At 43.4% G+C, this 14215-nt stretch overlaps 1 long non-coding RNA gene across 1 annotated transcript; it reads left to right on the top strand.

Moving 5' to 3' along the window:
• The first annotated feature begins 1670 nt into the window (after positions 1-1670).
• LOC138405041 (uncharacterized) lies at positions 1671-14050 on the top strand. Its single transcript, XR_011238701.1, has 3 exons — positions 1671-2147; positions 2694-2741; positions 10559-14050. It is a non-coding gene; the product is annotated as an uncharacterized lncRNA (long non-coding RNA).
• The last annotated feature ends 165 nt before the right edge of the window (positions 14051-14215 follow it).

The following is a 14215-nucleotide window of genomic DNA, read 5'->3' on the forward strand; positions in this document are numbered from 1 at the left end:
ACACTGACCCGTCTCCGAACAAACCCAACGACAGCGAACGTTTGCAGAAGAAAAGAAAAATGAAAGCACTGAGCTCTTTACTTTCTTTGTTTACAGTAAATGAAGCTGACACATGAAGGAGACCCCCCCCCCCCCACTACCAGAACAATTTACATACATTTACATCTTTTATATTCGCTCTTTCAAACCGGAGCGTGGGCGGATACACATCCTTCACCGCTGACACTTCTGCTGTTAACACCACCACGCTGACGAGCGGTGAATCATCCAGGAGCTGACGATGTTCAAAGTGATTCTCCACAAAGTGCCACTTGGTCCCTTCTGCCTTTTTAAAACGCCCGAGGTCACGAGAGGATTCAACTGCGGCAGATCAGATCCCTGTGTGATTCATTTCAATCTCTGCTTGTTGGCTGTAATCAGGGAGGTGGGGGGGGATCAACTAGAATTTGAATGTGAGGAAAGATTCCGCCTCGTCTGTGAAGCTGAAATAGAAGATTCCTTCCATTAAGAACAATCTGCTAACACTTTAAAACATGGTTGAAATTATACTAAGACCAAACTAAAACCGGAATAAAGCTCCTGCATTGAGGCCGAGGCTCCAACTATCCAGAAATGAAGCCAAAAATATCCCAGATACAAAAACTTCAGATTTACTTCTTTGTTTTCAATATTTTGATTTATATATTTATGACATTTCCACATTTGGACTTATTTATTTGCCTTTAGCTCTTTTAGTTCATTCACTTTTTGACATGGATGTTGTGACTCACTTTGTAACCTTGTTGAGATAAGTGCTATACAGATAAAGTTAGAAATAAAAGTATTATTATTATTATTATTTATCTTCAACCATTCCACTTTAGTTCTGAAAATGCTAAAGGACTAAAAAACGGAATTCTTCTTCCATGCCCGGCTCTAATTCTCTTCCTGCAGGACTGAGTCAGTGACGTCTTTTCTTTTCACTCCGGCAGCTTTTCATTGCAGTTTCTCACCGTGGATGTAAAACCAATGCACAGGGATCCACCTCGTTTCACGGCCGTGCTGCAAAAGTCGATGGATTGAGCAGATGCATAACCATGTGTCACCCTGAGCCCGTCAGCGGAAACAGAGTTACAGCAGCAATCGGCGCGTGAGGATGAATAATTCAAGCTTTATCGAAATCTGTTTGTACTTTGTTGTTCTTTTTTGTCGCTGGACCGACGTCGGCTTGATCTATAAGTTACAGAAAACAATAAATGTTCTAGAAAAAAGCACAAGACCTCCAACATTAGTCTTCCTCTTCTCTCCAGTTACAGTGCAGTGAACTCTGCATCTGTTTCTCCTTCACCTGGCTTGTTGACTATTCTGTTCACTTGAAATCTCTCGGTATTCAGCCCCTTGCCTCTCAGCGCTGCTCTGAAAGCTGTAATTACAGCTGGTTCCAGCTGTTTCCAGATGCACCGGTGGCTGTTCAGAAAACGGAGGTGGTTTCAGCGGACAGAGCTGAATTCTGATGAGCGCGGTAAAGTGTTTTCTTGTGGTGACTGAGTTTGTATTTATGTGTTAAACACGTTGTGATCCCGACCCTAGACTGTCTTCTTGTGGCGCTCCGATTAAAAAACATCCCTTTAGTCTCCGCAGGCTCAGAAGTGAACTCCCGATGAAGACCACGTGACGGACCAGGTGAGAAATCAACGTTTTAATGTTTTACAAATGTAAATAAGAGTAAAAAGTAGTTTAGGAAATATAGTAGAAACATATTTCCAACTTCTTTTACTTTGTGCCGCTTGAAATTTATGTCGTTAATTCTACAAATCCTATTTCATGTGTTTGTGGTCAACGAATACATGTTGTTGATGTGTTGGGTTTATTATTTTAATATTTGAATAAAAAGACACTTATATAATATATATTATATAACAGTTCTTTGCAGCTCAGCACTGCTGCAGCTTTGTGGATTTTTTTACCTTTAACATTTTTTATTTTTACACACCTTGATGTAAATTGTTTTAACTGAAGATCTGAACTTTTTAATGGCTCGTGCCCTCAATTTTTCACTTCTTCTTCTTCTTCTTCTTCTTCTCCTCCCTCCATCTCAGCAGATCCTCCACAAGACGTGTCGATGGTCTAATGGAATTAACGCTCCGTCAGCTCCTTCTTTAAAGTCTGTGAGTGAATCGAATCATTCTGTTGGGTCCCTCACACTGAAGGTGGGCTCGATAATTACCTGTGGCTATTGTGAGCACACAAACTAACTCCTGAAGAAAAGCTTTTACTTTGAAATAAATAAAGGAGACACAAGAACAGTGAAAGCCTTGAAGATGGCCCACAATGCAATGGGGTGTTTACCTCTTGGCCTGAAACGTTCTACCTGAACACAGTCATTCAGACACTTAAGTCGCTCCTCAAAATGTTTTTTTGAAGTGTCTTGTCTTGACTACACTGCCCCTCATGGTTTCCTGTGGTACTGCTTCGTTTCGGTATCTAACATTTAAGATAAATTAGCCTTAATGCCGCTTTGCATACGCGTCAAATATATTTATCTCAACAATGTTTTGTGTCATTTGAGGTTTTTCTTCTCATACTGATGTTCGATGTCAGTGAGACCTCGATACAGAGGTCGTCTCTTACCCAGAATTCCACGGTAAAACGAGTACGTCCAAATTCACCTTATATCTTAGTTTTTTAAGACAGTTTCCTTTTCTCTGTTGCAGAATCTGTAGGAACCAGGCTTGGGTTAAGAGTCCAGCAGCTGGAGGAAGGTAAGAAAATATCTCTGCAACATCTCTGACATTCGTGGACACAAGGGTTTTGTGAGCCGAGCCAAAGTCCGCTCGTCTGCCTCGTGCATCCGGTATTCAAAATAAATCCTTCTGCTAAAGACAGAACATCCTCCCTCCTTCACCCTGAACGGTTTCCCTCCTGTCACCTCCTCCTCTGCCAGTCGACAGCATGAAGCTCAGAGAACAATTATTATCATCCTCCGTCGTGATGCTCGACTGGAGGGAAACTCCTCTCTCACCAGCAGCAGGCCGCTCGTAATTATCCAGCCCTCCGCCGGTTTAAAATCTGAGATGTTTGAATTCAATCAGATGAGTAATTAGACGACAGAGTTTCTCCTGCTGATCGTCAGGCCCCCCCTCCCCCGACAGGCTGCAGGAGAGAGTCGCTCCACCGTCGCTGATCTAATGAACTCACTTCATTCAGGTGTGAGATTCACGAGAGCAGACGTTTGACACCGGAGCTGCGACTGAACGGCTCATTAACAGACGAGATGTTCTCGAGAGCATCTCAACGACTGTGACATGAAGTAAAAAGCTCAGATTATATTATTGTTCCCCGCAGATTAAGAGGAAAGCAACATGATCGTATTTAACATGTGTTCGGATCTGATCGTATTAGAGGACGTGGAATCACCTTGACTTTTTCTGTTTTAGCGCCAAACGGATATGAACGTTTGCATCGTAAGAATTAGCAAAGTCGGTGTGTTCAGATTTTATTTTTGAGCCTCTGCTCCTTAAACCTGCAGATCTGATCAACGGAGCAGCAACTCTAAATGATCTATGTCTTTACTCGTTATCAGATCTCATTCTTCACCTTCTTATCACGCAGACTTCAAGCTGGGAGCGTTTTGAGGAGACAAAAGATCTTAATTAATAGTCAAGGTCGTCTGAATTCCGTCACGTCTCGGGACGTCGTCCTCTTCCTCGCAGCTTATCACCCCGTGAGAGCGCAGAGGTGAAACTGAGAAATGTTTGTAGGGAGTCAATTTATCGTTGGAGGACGAGGAGGCTGCGGTAACTGATTCCGATCATGACGAGCAGCGACTCCTGCGTGGAGGCAGAAGTTGGAAATGTTTTTGGGGAGAGGAGGAGACGAGCGTGAGGATGATCCTTTAAAAAGTGCTCGTCCTCCACCGCTGCTGTTGTTTCTGCCACAGATTAGCTCTGTTTCTCCAGGGACTGATATTTTTCCATTAGAGATTAGACGGTGTTATCTCCTATTAAGAAGGAAAAGGTGGTGGAGAGTCAAGGTGCTCTCAGACTGAGGCTCTGGAGCAGAGTGATAAATATTCTCAGCAGAACTTCGGCTCTGTTCAAACCATCTGTCTCTTTACTTTCCGCTTCCTGCCGTCTCCTCCCGTCCTTCATCCTCCATCTCTGATTCCTGTCCGAAGATTCAGTCACGGGTGAGAACTCTCAGGTGAGGAGACGACTCGCAGGAACACAAAGTGAAGCCAAATCCCCTGGATCGCCCCCCTGGTGGTCGGCTGCAGTATAGCTCATAAACCCTGCCTCCTCCATGTTAGCATGTGGGATACGGATCAAACTTTAAAAAATCATATCAAAAGACGGTTTAAGATAAAGTCGTACTATTTTCATTCTCAAATATCAGCGCACGTCTCGGCAGCCTCAGTTTTTTAAAGCATCGGCTCGGTTATAATTTAACGTAATTCAGAAAAACATTCCTCCACTAGTTTTCTCATTTTCGCTCTGAACGTCTCGGACTCTGCGGAGGCGATATGCGTTCCCAACTCGGTTTTTAAGATGGTTATGAAAACTGCTGAATGTTTTCAATCATATATAATTATCCCGGTGGGATGTTTCCATTTTCCTGCGGGTCTCACCTAAGCTGTCCCATTATAGTCGAGATTACGAGGCTCTCTCCTGCCAAAGACGCTCATTTACCCTGTGGCACTCCTCCCATTACAGACGCCTACAGGCTGACATTTACTGAAGCCTCCTTTTTGTTGTTATCTCGGAGGTGGTGAGCTATTTTCTGCTCACCAGGTGCCTCCATATCTATCTCCCTCAAATTACTGTCGTTCCTCCATCTTCAGTTCGCTTCTCTATTTCCCAGTCATTGTTATCGTCTGTCTCTCTTCAGCGTGATCAACTTTACATTCCTTTTTTCTTCTGTTCAGTGTGAAATGACTCTCGCAGCGGCTCCCGTTAATCCAGGTAACAGGCAGAGAGACAAAGATGCTTTGACGGGACCCTGGCCGGGGCAGAATTACGGTGACACCCATGGTGTGTTTTTAGTCTCTGATAAGATGCTGGGGAAACAGTTTTTACTAAGCCGAGCCGCACGGGAAAATAAACTCTGCAAATACGGCCACAAATCTTTGAGGTAAACACAGTTTTTGTTTTCTGTTGTGACAGCGCGGATAAATACATCAAACCTACGGCAGAGAAAAGAAGATTACGGTCAAGTGTTGCATGAATCATTAGAGTCTGCTTTGAAAGGCCAATGCATTCACCCAACGGGGCAAAGAGAAACATGACTTCAAGCCAGTTAAGTGTCGACTAAAGGCAAAATGAATAATGCATTGTTTAAAATACGTCTCTTTAACCTCAGACAGGTTTTCTGTATTTATTTGTTTTGCTCAGGGAGCGGCGGAGCTGAGTTAGAGCTGACAGCTGCAGTTTCATTTCCCCACCGGGCAGATTTTGGTTTTAGAAAGGACGACTATACGTGTTTTCATTTATTGTTTCATAATGTGGGCGTCCCCCTGGGAGGTCGGGATTAAAGGCAGCGCAGATTTAATTGACTGGACTTGTAGCAGCATGTTCAAAGCTGCACCAGGAGAGACGGTGAACTGTTTAATCAATAAAAATAAAAATGGCTCCAGAAAACAGTTTGACTGCAGCAGCAGCAGCACGGTGCAGAGACCTGAACGTTCCCCCTGGATCCCTAATTGATATTCAGCAGTTGTGACGACATTCGTGAGAAATCTTCTGCACAAACCAAAGAGACAAATTGAACCTTAAGAGAGAAAAAGCAAACATCTGTGATTGAGTGCTCCGTCTGACGAAAGCTGAACGCACCAGTGTTGATGTTTTTCCACTCTCGTCCCCGTGGTATCGTTTGGTGTAAAGCATCAGTGTGTGTGTGTGTGTGAGTGTGTGTGTGTGAGTGTGTGTGTGTGTGTGTCTAAATTCTCTTTTTTTCTGTTCAGATTTGAAATGAGTTTTTCTCTGCATCATGAGAAACAATATTCTTCACACACATCAAAACAAAAACATTATTACGACCATATTACAAACCAAGAGCCCAGGAACTTTTATTGAGGAACTGAAACGTTCCTGCAGACTGTCGCTAATCTGTGTTTTCACATTGGTCCAAAGACCGAGGAGATGAGGTCATGCTGGATTACTCAGCCTCACAGGCGTCATCGGCGCTACGAGCCCCACCCCAAAGCTTCCTGTACTTTTGTAGGTATCCTAAACTTTGTGGATCAAAAAGTTGATCTTATTTAAACTCTGGTTCCTGCAGTAGAAATGTTTCCCTTCAAAAGTCCCTTGTTCCTGCAGAAAGTCTGTGGTTTCTCTCTGACCTGTTTGTTGACAACATCATCACCACTCACAGAATCGTTAATTCGTCATCCACAGCAAACACGATTTGTCTTGATGGCATCAGAGCATCTTAAAAACAAATCAAATCCATGTCCAGTTCTCACCGGGATCCACATCCCTACTCATCCATATTGATGCGGAGTGATCCGGTCAGGTCCGTGTTAAAGGTCGTCCTCCGCTCTGAACCATTACTCACCCTGCAGCACGTCGATGATGCTGTTCGTGCTCCAAGGTCAGAGCGCAGTGATGGATTCTTAGTTTACGAACCTCTGAACTGCACGAGACAGTGACGGATGTGGGGGAATCGGGGGAATGGCTGTTTCTCTCCGGGATCTTTCACACTGAAGCAGCTCGAGCAGTTGAATGAAAAATGAAAAATGAGTGAGATGATGAACCACAGCCGGAATCACTTAGATCGTCATGTACCGCAAATGTGCAGGAGTTTGTCTCCTGCTGAGACAGTGACTGACATTCAGGACGTCCTGAGAATAACAACGCACAGTGACAAGAAAAATACTTTGCAGCCAAGAGGGACATTAACCATATCGTCCATATCGATTTGAATATGTTTCCGTTTTCCATTGTGTTAAAATATCAGCTTCAGAATGTTTTGTTTATTACAGAGTTTACGTTTGTTTGTTTCTATTTTGAAAATGTAGTGTAGTGGTGGGGGGCCTCACCAGAGACAATTAGAAGTCCTCCCTTCGGGTCCTCGCTCATTTCCCCCTCATATCAAACCCCTCGTCTCCAGCTTCTACCTCAGCTTTCTCTTGAAACATTAAAGAATCCAGAGCCACAGAAGACGCTGCAGTCACAGATACCAAAATACCTTTAAAGAATTTGCTAGACATGTTTTTCCTGTTAGCAGAACACGGGACGCACATCGACCCGAGGGCAACAGTCTCTTAAGTCTCCTTGGCTGCTTGTGTCAGTCAGTAAGAATAGTAAATCCCATTTGGTTCACATTTAACGCACGTGTCAGGAGCCGTGTTACACCTCATCCTGAGAGAGTCTCCTCAGAGCTGCCCCACTTTTCCATCCCACTCTCCTCTCCTCCATCGTCTGTTGGGGATTGTTTGGTTTGAAAGGTGCAGATCGTCTCATCATTCATCTGAGAAGGAAAAACAACAACATGTGGCTCTTTTGTTTTTTTTCTATCAAAACAGTTTTTAACGTAATGGAAAAGTATTTATACATAAGAAAATATCTGTTAGAAGTAAACTGAGGAGTTATTTCCAGTAATGGTAGAATATGTGAGTAGACATGTTGGATGTGAAGCAGTGTCGTTGTGATCATGGTCCAGGATCAGCTGACACCACGATCAGGATCCTGGATCCACGATCATCACAGTCTGTGATTCGTGATCCGATGTCATGACGTCCACGATCACAATCTACGATCCAACAAGATTAGAAGAAACTGAGGAGCATTAGGTTTCCAGGATGTGCGGACAAACAGTTGCAACTGAAGCAATCAGCTGTTTCCTCCCTAAAATTCATGGAGGGAGATTCGCACGATCACTAAAAAATCAGGCTCGTTACGCAGCGTCTCGGCAGCTGCGTGGGGCCACACCCGCTGCTGGAGAACAAATCCAACCACACGCTGCTCACATCTGAAACACACACAGACCGAGCCCCAGCGTCGTCTCCTGCGACTGGAGCTCCGGTGGATTAATCATGTAAGAGATCATCAGAGCTGCTGGAACATTATTACTCAAGCTCCATTAGTCGGACTTCTGCTTGTTCCAGCTGCTGTGGTTTCCTCACCACCTGTCGCTGCAGATCCCGTCATTCCTCACCTGCCCACTAGTTGTCCTCGGTGAGCTTCTCACTTGCAGCACATCACCTGTACGCACTTCCCTAAAGACAAACACAAAGATGTGTGTGTGGGTCATATCAGGTAAATCCCAGCTGCAGGCGACAGGTTTCTCATCCGTTCGTTCATTTCTGCCTCCTCTGATCCATGAAAACCAGAAACTGCCGGAGCAGCAAACACAGATCTGGATTATTTCATAATCACGTTCACCGGCCGTCTGTCACCCGGCCACTTTCTCCACAGATGAAAAGTGTCATGTGTTTAACACCGTGATGAAATCTGCTCTCATCACACGCACATTGCGGCAGATTAGATGGAATGACTTCACACATCCGTATTCATCTCAGCATCGTTTGGTTGTTTACGCTCGTCGGCCGCGGTCGGACACAGTGGCTCCTTTCATCACGAGAGTCATTTCATTACCTGGATATTACCTCGGCCTTGAGAAGAGACTTTACTCAGGGACAGAGCACATTTAAGTTGCTGATATCTATGAGCGTGTGCATTTGAAGGGATCGTTGGCCTGTGGCGCTCTGAGAGGCGTTCCTCCAGTTCGTGATATCTAATTCTAATGTAATGTTTCTGTGGCTGATTCTTATTCCACTGTCGGATACTGATTCCTATTCTCACCGATTCTTGACACGTCCACGGCCTCCAGTCATAATGAGCCGCCACCGTGTTTGACTTTTAAATGATTTTTGTTACTCACACTCGACATCGCTCCACTTTTCCTTCGGGGCTTCGCTCGTGTGTCACCACTGTTTTTAAAGTCGCACGTTGGTTCCTGGTGACGTGTCGGTGGAGCAGCAGCAGCGACATGAAAACATCGTGTCACTCTTCTTCCTCTGAGTTCTGCTCTGACACACGCTGCTGCTGCCGGGCCGCCGTGTGACACGTTAGAGTGACAAGACGCTAAAGTTCCACCGACAGGAATCACGCCTGAATGTTAGTCACATGCAGTCAGAGCTGTGATGATGGTGTTCTGATACGTGTACTTATACCCCTTCTGTTTCTATTACATATATGTAATATATATGTTAATGTATTGATTATACGTTTTCATGATCAATAGTAATGTATGGATGTAATGATAATGTATGGATGGATGGTCGGATGGATGTGGATGTATGTAGGCAGGGTATCATGGTACAGTATGTATATACGTACTGCCGCTAGATATCTTGTGTGTATCTATGGATACGACTCTGTCTGTGATTTCAAGTCGTCTGTGTTTGTCCGGTGTCACAGGTTGATTTCTGCCTTTGATCCAGACGTCCAGATGAGAGGTAACGGCTCCGTGGCTCCGGCAGTCTGTGTTTTCATTACATTGATTTCCCAGGAGCCTCACAGCTCGTCAGTATATGGCCTGTTTGTCGGGTCATTTCTGTTCAGACCTTGTCATTACTCCGCAGCCCGACAGCCCAACATAAGGATCAACAAATGATTGTGCGGCAGATTTGTTTTTTCTCCAACAATAGTCCTATAAACACCGACCGGTTATTTATCTGCTCTAACACCACACCTCCCGCTTCTCCTGTAGAATCATTTACTTTTATATTCTCCACTGCTGTAAAAAAAACCACCGGCAGACATAAATCATCGGTCTCAGCATTCTGCGTGTTTGTTTCCGCCTGCAGTCTGTCATGGCCGCCTCCTCCCAGAAGGCCGCTGGCTCACAGCTTGTTACCGTGTCTGCATGACTCGGCCCGGCCCCACAGGCTCGCGGTTAATCTCTCATCCGCTCTCTATGGCAGAGGAATCTTAATCCATCGTTTGATATTTCAGCCTCGTTGCCTAAAATCCACTCCCACTCAGTCTTAATTAACTGTTCGAAATCAGAGAAAACCGTCCCAGCTGATATAATTATGTCTCTATTAGGCCAAAAAAAATCATGATTAAAATGCTCGTTCCAGGCCTGAAGCTCCCGAGACTCACCCGGGAAGTAAAGGTGCTGAAGACGCTCGAGTAATCATGGGAACAACAAATATTTAGTCACATGGAAATTCCGATTTTTAAGGATTTCAGCAGCCGGCTGTTTGATTTTATTATGCTCCTCATATTCTGAGTGATATTGTGCTTCAGTCCAACCAGTGTCTTGACTTTTCAACCCGTCCTTCAATTTAAATACACAATCGAATCTAATCCCCTAAATCTACATTTTTGAGCATAAAATTATAAATTAGACATTTTCAAAGGATGATTTTATTTTATTGTGTCTCTCGTGTGTTTCCAGTCTTGACTTTATTTTTTTAAGTCTTCTTTAAGACTCTTTTTGTAATATTTGATCTTTGACATCATTATTTTCTTAAATTTCCAAGTATCATTCATTACTTTGCTCCGCTACTGTTTGTTCATGCTGTGAATAATAATAATAATAATAATGATGATCATTTATTTATCTTGAATAGAAACCTGACAGTGACGGAACATGAAGCAGAGAGACTCCGCTCTCCTGTGTGATCTCCAGCCGCCTGCTCTGGAGCCCGTCACGACTCAGTTGACAGGTTTCATCAGCAGATCTCACCTCTGAAGCTGGAAAAGTTAAAAAGCTGCATGTGACGTGTTCCAAAGGGAAAGTTGAGAAAAGCATCGGACGTGTCAGTCAGCAGCCGCAGGTGAGAGGATCTGTGTTGTGACCCGGAGTCTCAACCTCCTCGCTCCCTTGGCTTTTGAAACTTTCCTTACATTTCAATAATCTCCCACTTTCCTGAAGCTCCTGATGTTCACGCAGAGGACAGGACGATTTGGTCTTTTATTGGATCTGTTATATTAAACTGACCTGATCAAATACAGGCTACTTTTTTTTTTTTTTACTAGATAGTTGTTTCCCATTTCCAGTCCCCGTAAAGCTTATTTCCCAAAATGTCAAACTTAGCAACCTGCAACACTGAGTTCAAAACTAAATCTTTTCACTTTTCTGTTTCATCTTCAATCTTTCTCATCACATCAGCCCGTCCACTGCACAGTTATCTACTATTTACTAGTGTGTAGTAATTAGTGAACACACATTAATGAGGAGAACATTGTTTTTCATTGAGCTCTTTGCTTTTCATTATTAAACAAAATGAAAATCATCCAAAGATAAATGTTTTAAAGAAACTAATTGTTATTGTAAATCATCCTTAATGGTGGTTTTCTTTCTTCATCTTTTTCTTTCTTCATCTGACCTTTCTTATTTTTCACAGTCCACATATTTTTATTTCCCATAATGCACATCCACATTGTGTTTTTATTTAAATGAGAGTGTTTAGATAGAAGCTGCAGAAATTAGCTGCAGTTCAGTGATGCCTCGGTCGCCTTAAGCAAATACTGATTATAATTAGTGATTTATTTACAGTTTCTGCTGCAGAGTAAAAGCGGTGGAGGCTTATCGTTCGTTTAGGCTGCGAGTGGGAGTTTGTGTTTGACCTTGAGCTTTTGTGAATGTTTATTTTCATCACAGCATTTTAAAGTCCAGGAGGAAACTCTGAGAAACTGACGAGCTGCTGCTGCGGCTTGTTACTTTCACCTTAAAGAAAATAAACCTTTTGAGATTTCAAGAATAATGTTTAACATTACGCAAATAAAGTCGTAATTGAGAAAAAAGTCGTAAATACGTACTTGATGTTGTAATTTTACGAGAATACAGTCGTAACTGAAAAGAATGAAGTCAGAATATTCCAAGTAGGTGAAAACATTTTTAGTGTAGACTCGTTTTAAAGCAGGTTAAGATATTCCCCTTCCATGATGACGAGTATTCTTAAATTACTTTAAATTACAACGTCTCTCGGCGTAAAATTACAACTTTTATCTCGTGAAATCACGACTTTGTTCTCATAATGTTTTTTCTCTTTAAGTGGCCCTAACACTGGTTCTGTTTAGAAATGCAGACAGAAGAAAACGGCGGGTACAGAGATGCGTTGCTAATCTAATTGTTGTGACCACTTTGCTCTTTGCAAACGTGTAATGGATCATTTCCGTGCTGGGAAAACAGCCATGAAAGAGAAATTAGAGTCGCGGAGTGGAGACATTTAAACTCTGCAATCTGCATAATGAACTTTAAGCGGCTGAACCACGACTGCGACTTTCTCTCCGCTTCACTTTGTTTCTTCTCCCTCTTCTTTCCCTCTCTCCTGTTACAGGCTGCAGTCGGCTGATAGCAAACCTTCTGTCACGGTGCGGAGCTGTGATGTTTCTATCAGCAGACGAATTAATGAACTACCAGTTCTCCTCCTCCTCCTCCTCCTCCTCCTCTTCCTCCTCACCCCTCTGTCCTCTCTCCCCTCCTCATCCCGTCTTCTGTCAGCCTGTCCTCTTTGTCTTATTCTGTCCTCTTGTCTGGATGCCACCATTTGCATGTATTTCACTCATACGACGTGTTTTTTTTTTTTTTTTTTGTTTCCTTCCTCCGACAGAATCCACATGAAAATAAATGTGACTGTTCTGTTTTCATGTGGAACAGTCACATTTATCATCCCAGGGTTTTCCTGTTGAATTCTCTTTTCGCCTCCTTCTCTTGTTTGGACTGAACAAAACAAATCAACCGAACTGTCGCTCAGTCAGCGTGAGAGCTGGAGAGGTTTTCACTTGTATCTTTAAAAAAAATACAATAACATTTAAACATTTAAAATCTGTTTTTATAGGATAAACCCGAGACTGCATTTAAACAATAACAACATCACTGCTTCCAGTGAAGCCAAAGGTTCTTTATCGCCCCCTGGTGGCTTAGTCTATACATAAACCCCACCTTTTCCATGTTAGTGGATGGGACATGGACCAAACTAAAAGGTCAGATAGATAGATAGATAGATAGATGGATAGATAGATGGATAGATAGAGTGGACATAAACTTATTTACAGTTTGTGTCACTGATGTAAATCCACCTGCAGACGTGGAACATTAACAGTTTATTTGTGGGAGTTATTTCTGGTTTCGACGTTGCAAATCTTCAGCTTTGAAAAATAGGAAAAATAGAAGTGTGTATTTTTGGAGTGTACTGCCAGTGAGAGGTTGATACGGGGGGGGGGGTTTAAACTGAGCACAGGAGAGAAGTGGAGGAGGAATCGCAGGAAGACGACGAGTTGACGGGAGAAAGTGGACGTCAGAGAAGAAGAGGAAACTGACAGAGGAGGAGGAAGCGGCAGAAAGGCTGTCAAGGTGAAGGAGGAGAGCTCTTTGACTTGTTTCCTCTGTGCTGCTCCCCTGAGGATCTCTATTTATCTCTCTCCTCCTCTATTCGTGATCAAATAGAGATTCCCTGGTGATGTTCCCACCTCCTGCTCCTCTCCAAGTCATTTGACATTTATTTTAAGCCAGAGGAGAATCTGGGGAGAAACCTACAACAGTCACTTCACCCTGAGCCGAGTGCGGATGTGTCCTCTCTGCTTCTGCTCCCCGTCATTATCTCTCTTCTCCTTTTCCAGCCGTCACTTATAACCTCCTCTTCTCCTCCTCAAAGATTCTATATAAACACGATCCAATCAGACCGATCCGCCCACACGCATCACTTGTCTTTCTTGCTCTGTCCTTTCTTCTTCTTCTCCATCTCTTCTGAGGCTGTGGCATCTAAAGCACAGTGTCCTCAGTGAAACAAATGCCCCGCGGTGCCGTGACTCACCTCCGTCACGGCAGAAGGAGAGAAAAGAGCTTTCAGACTTCACAAACACAACCTTGTTATTCCCTGGTTCTGTTACGGCTTCAAATCCTGCTCCGACCTGCTCGAACAGTGACTGGAGCTTAAAGCAAAAAGGATAAATCCATGAATCTTCACCTGCCCGTCCCAATATAAACGGATTTTAACATCAAATAGTTCGAAATTCCTGATCCTGCAGGTGTGGAGGAGTAAAACTGATGTTTTGACTCCTGTCATGTGCAAATTACGGCTCCACGTCTCCTCTTTTCATATTCTTGTGGATATCGTTCAGTCCAAACCTCTTTAAACCCTCAGGTTTAAAGAGGTTTAAACCTCTTTAAACCTCGCCGCCCTCATTAAGTTTGTCAAATTGAGACAAACGTGTGACATTTAGTCGTGTTTTTTTTTTTCCTCAACGCAAACTGCTCCTGTTGTGGAAACTTGTGTGTTTTA

The sequence above is a fragment of the Paralichthys olivaceus genome, chromosome 16 (genome assembly GCF_024713975.1).
Source record: "Paralichthys olivaceus isolate ysfri-2021 chromosome 16, ASM2471397v2, whole genome shotgun sequence".
NCBI lineage: Eukaryota > Metazoa > Chordata > Actinopteri > Pleuronectiformes > Paralichthyidae > Paralichthys > Paralichthys olivaceus.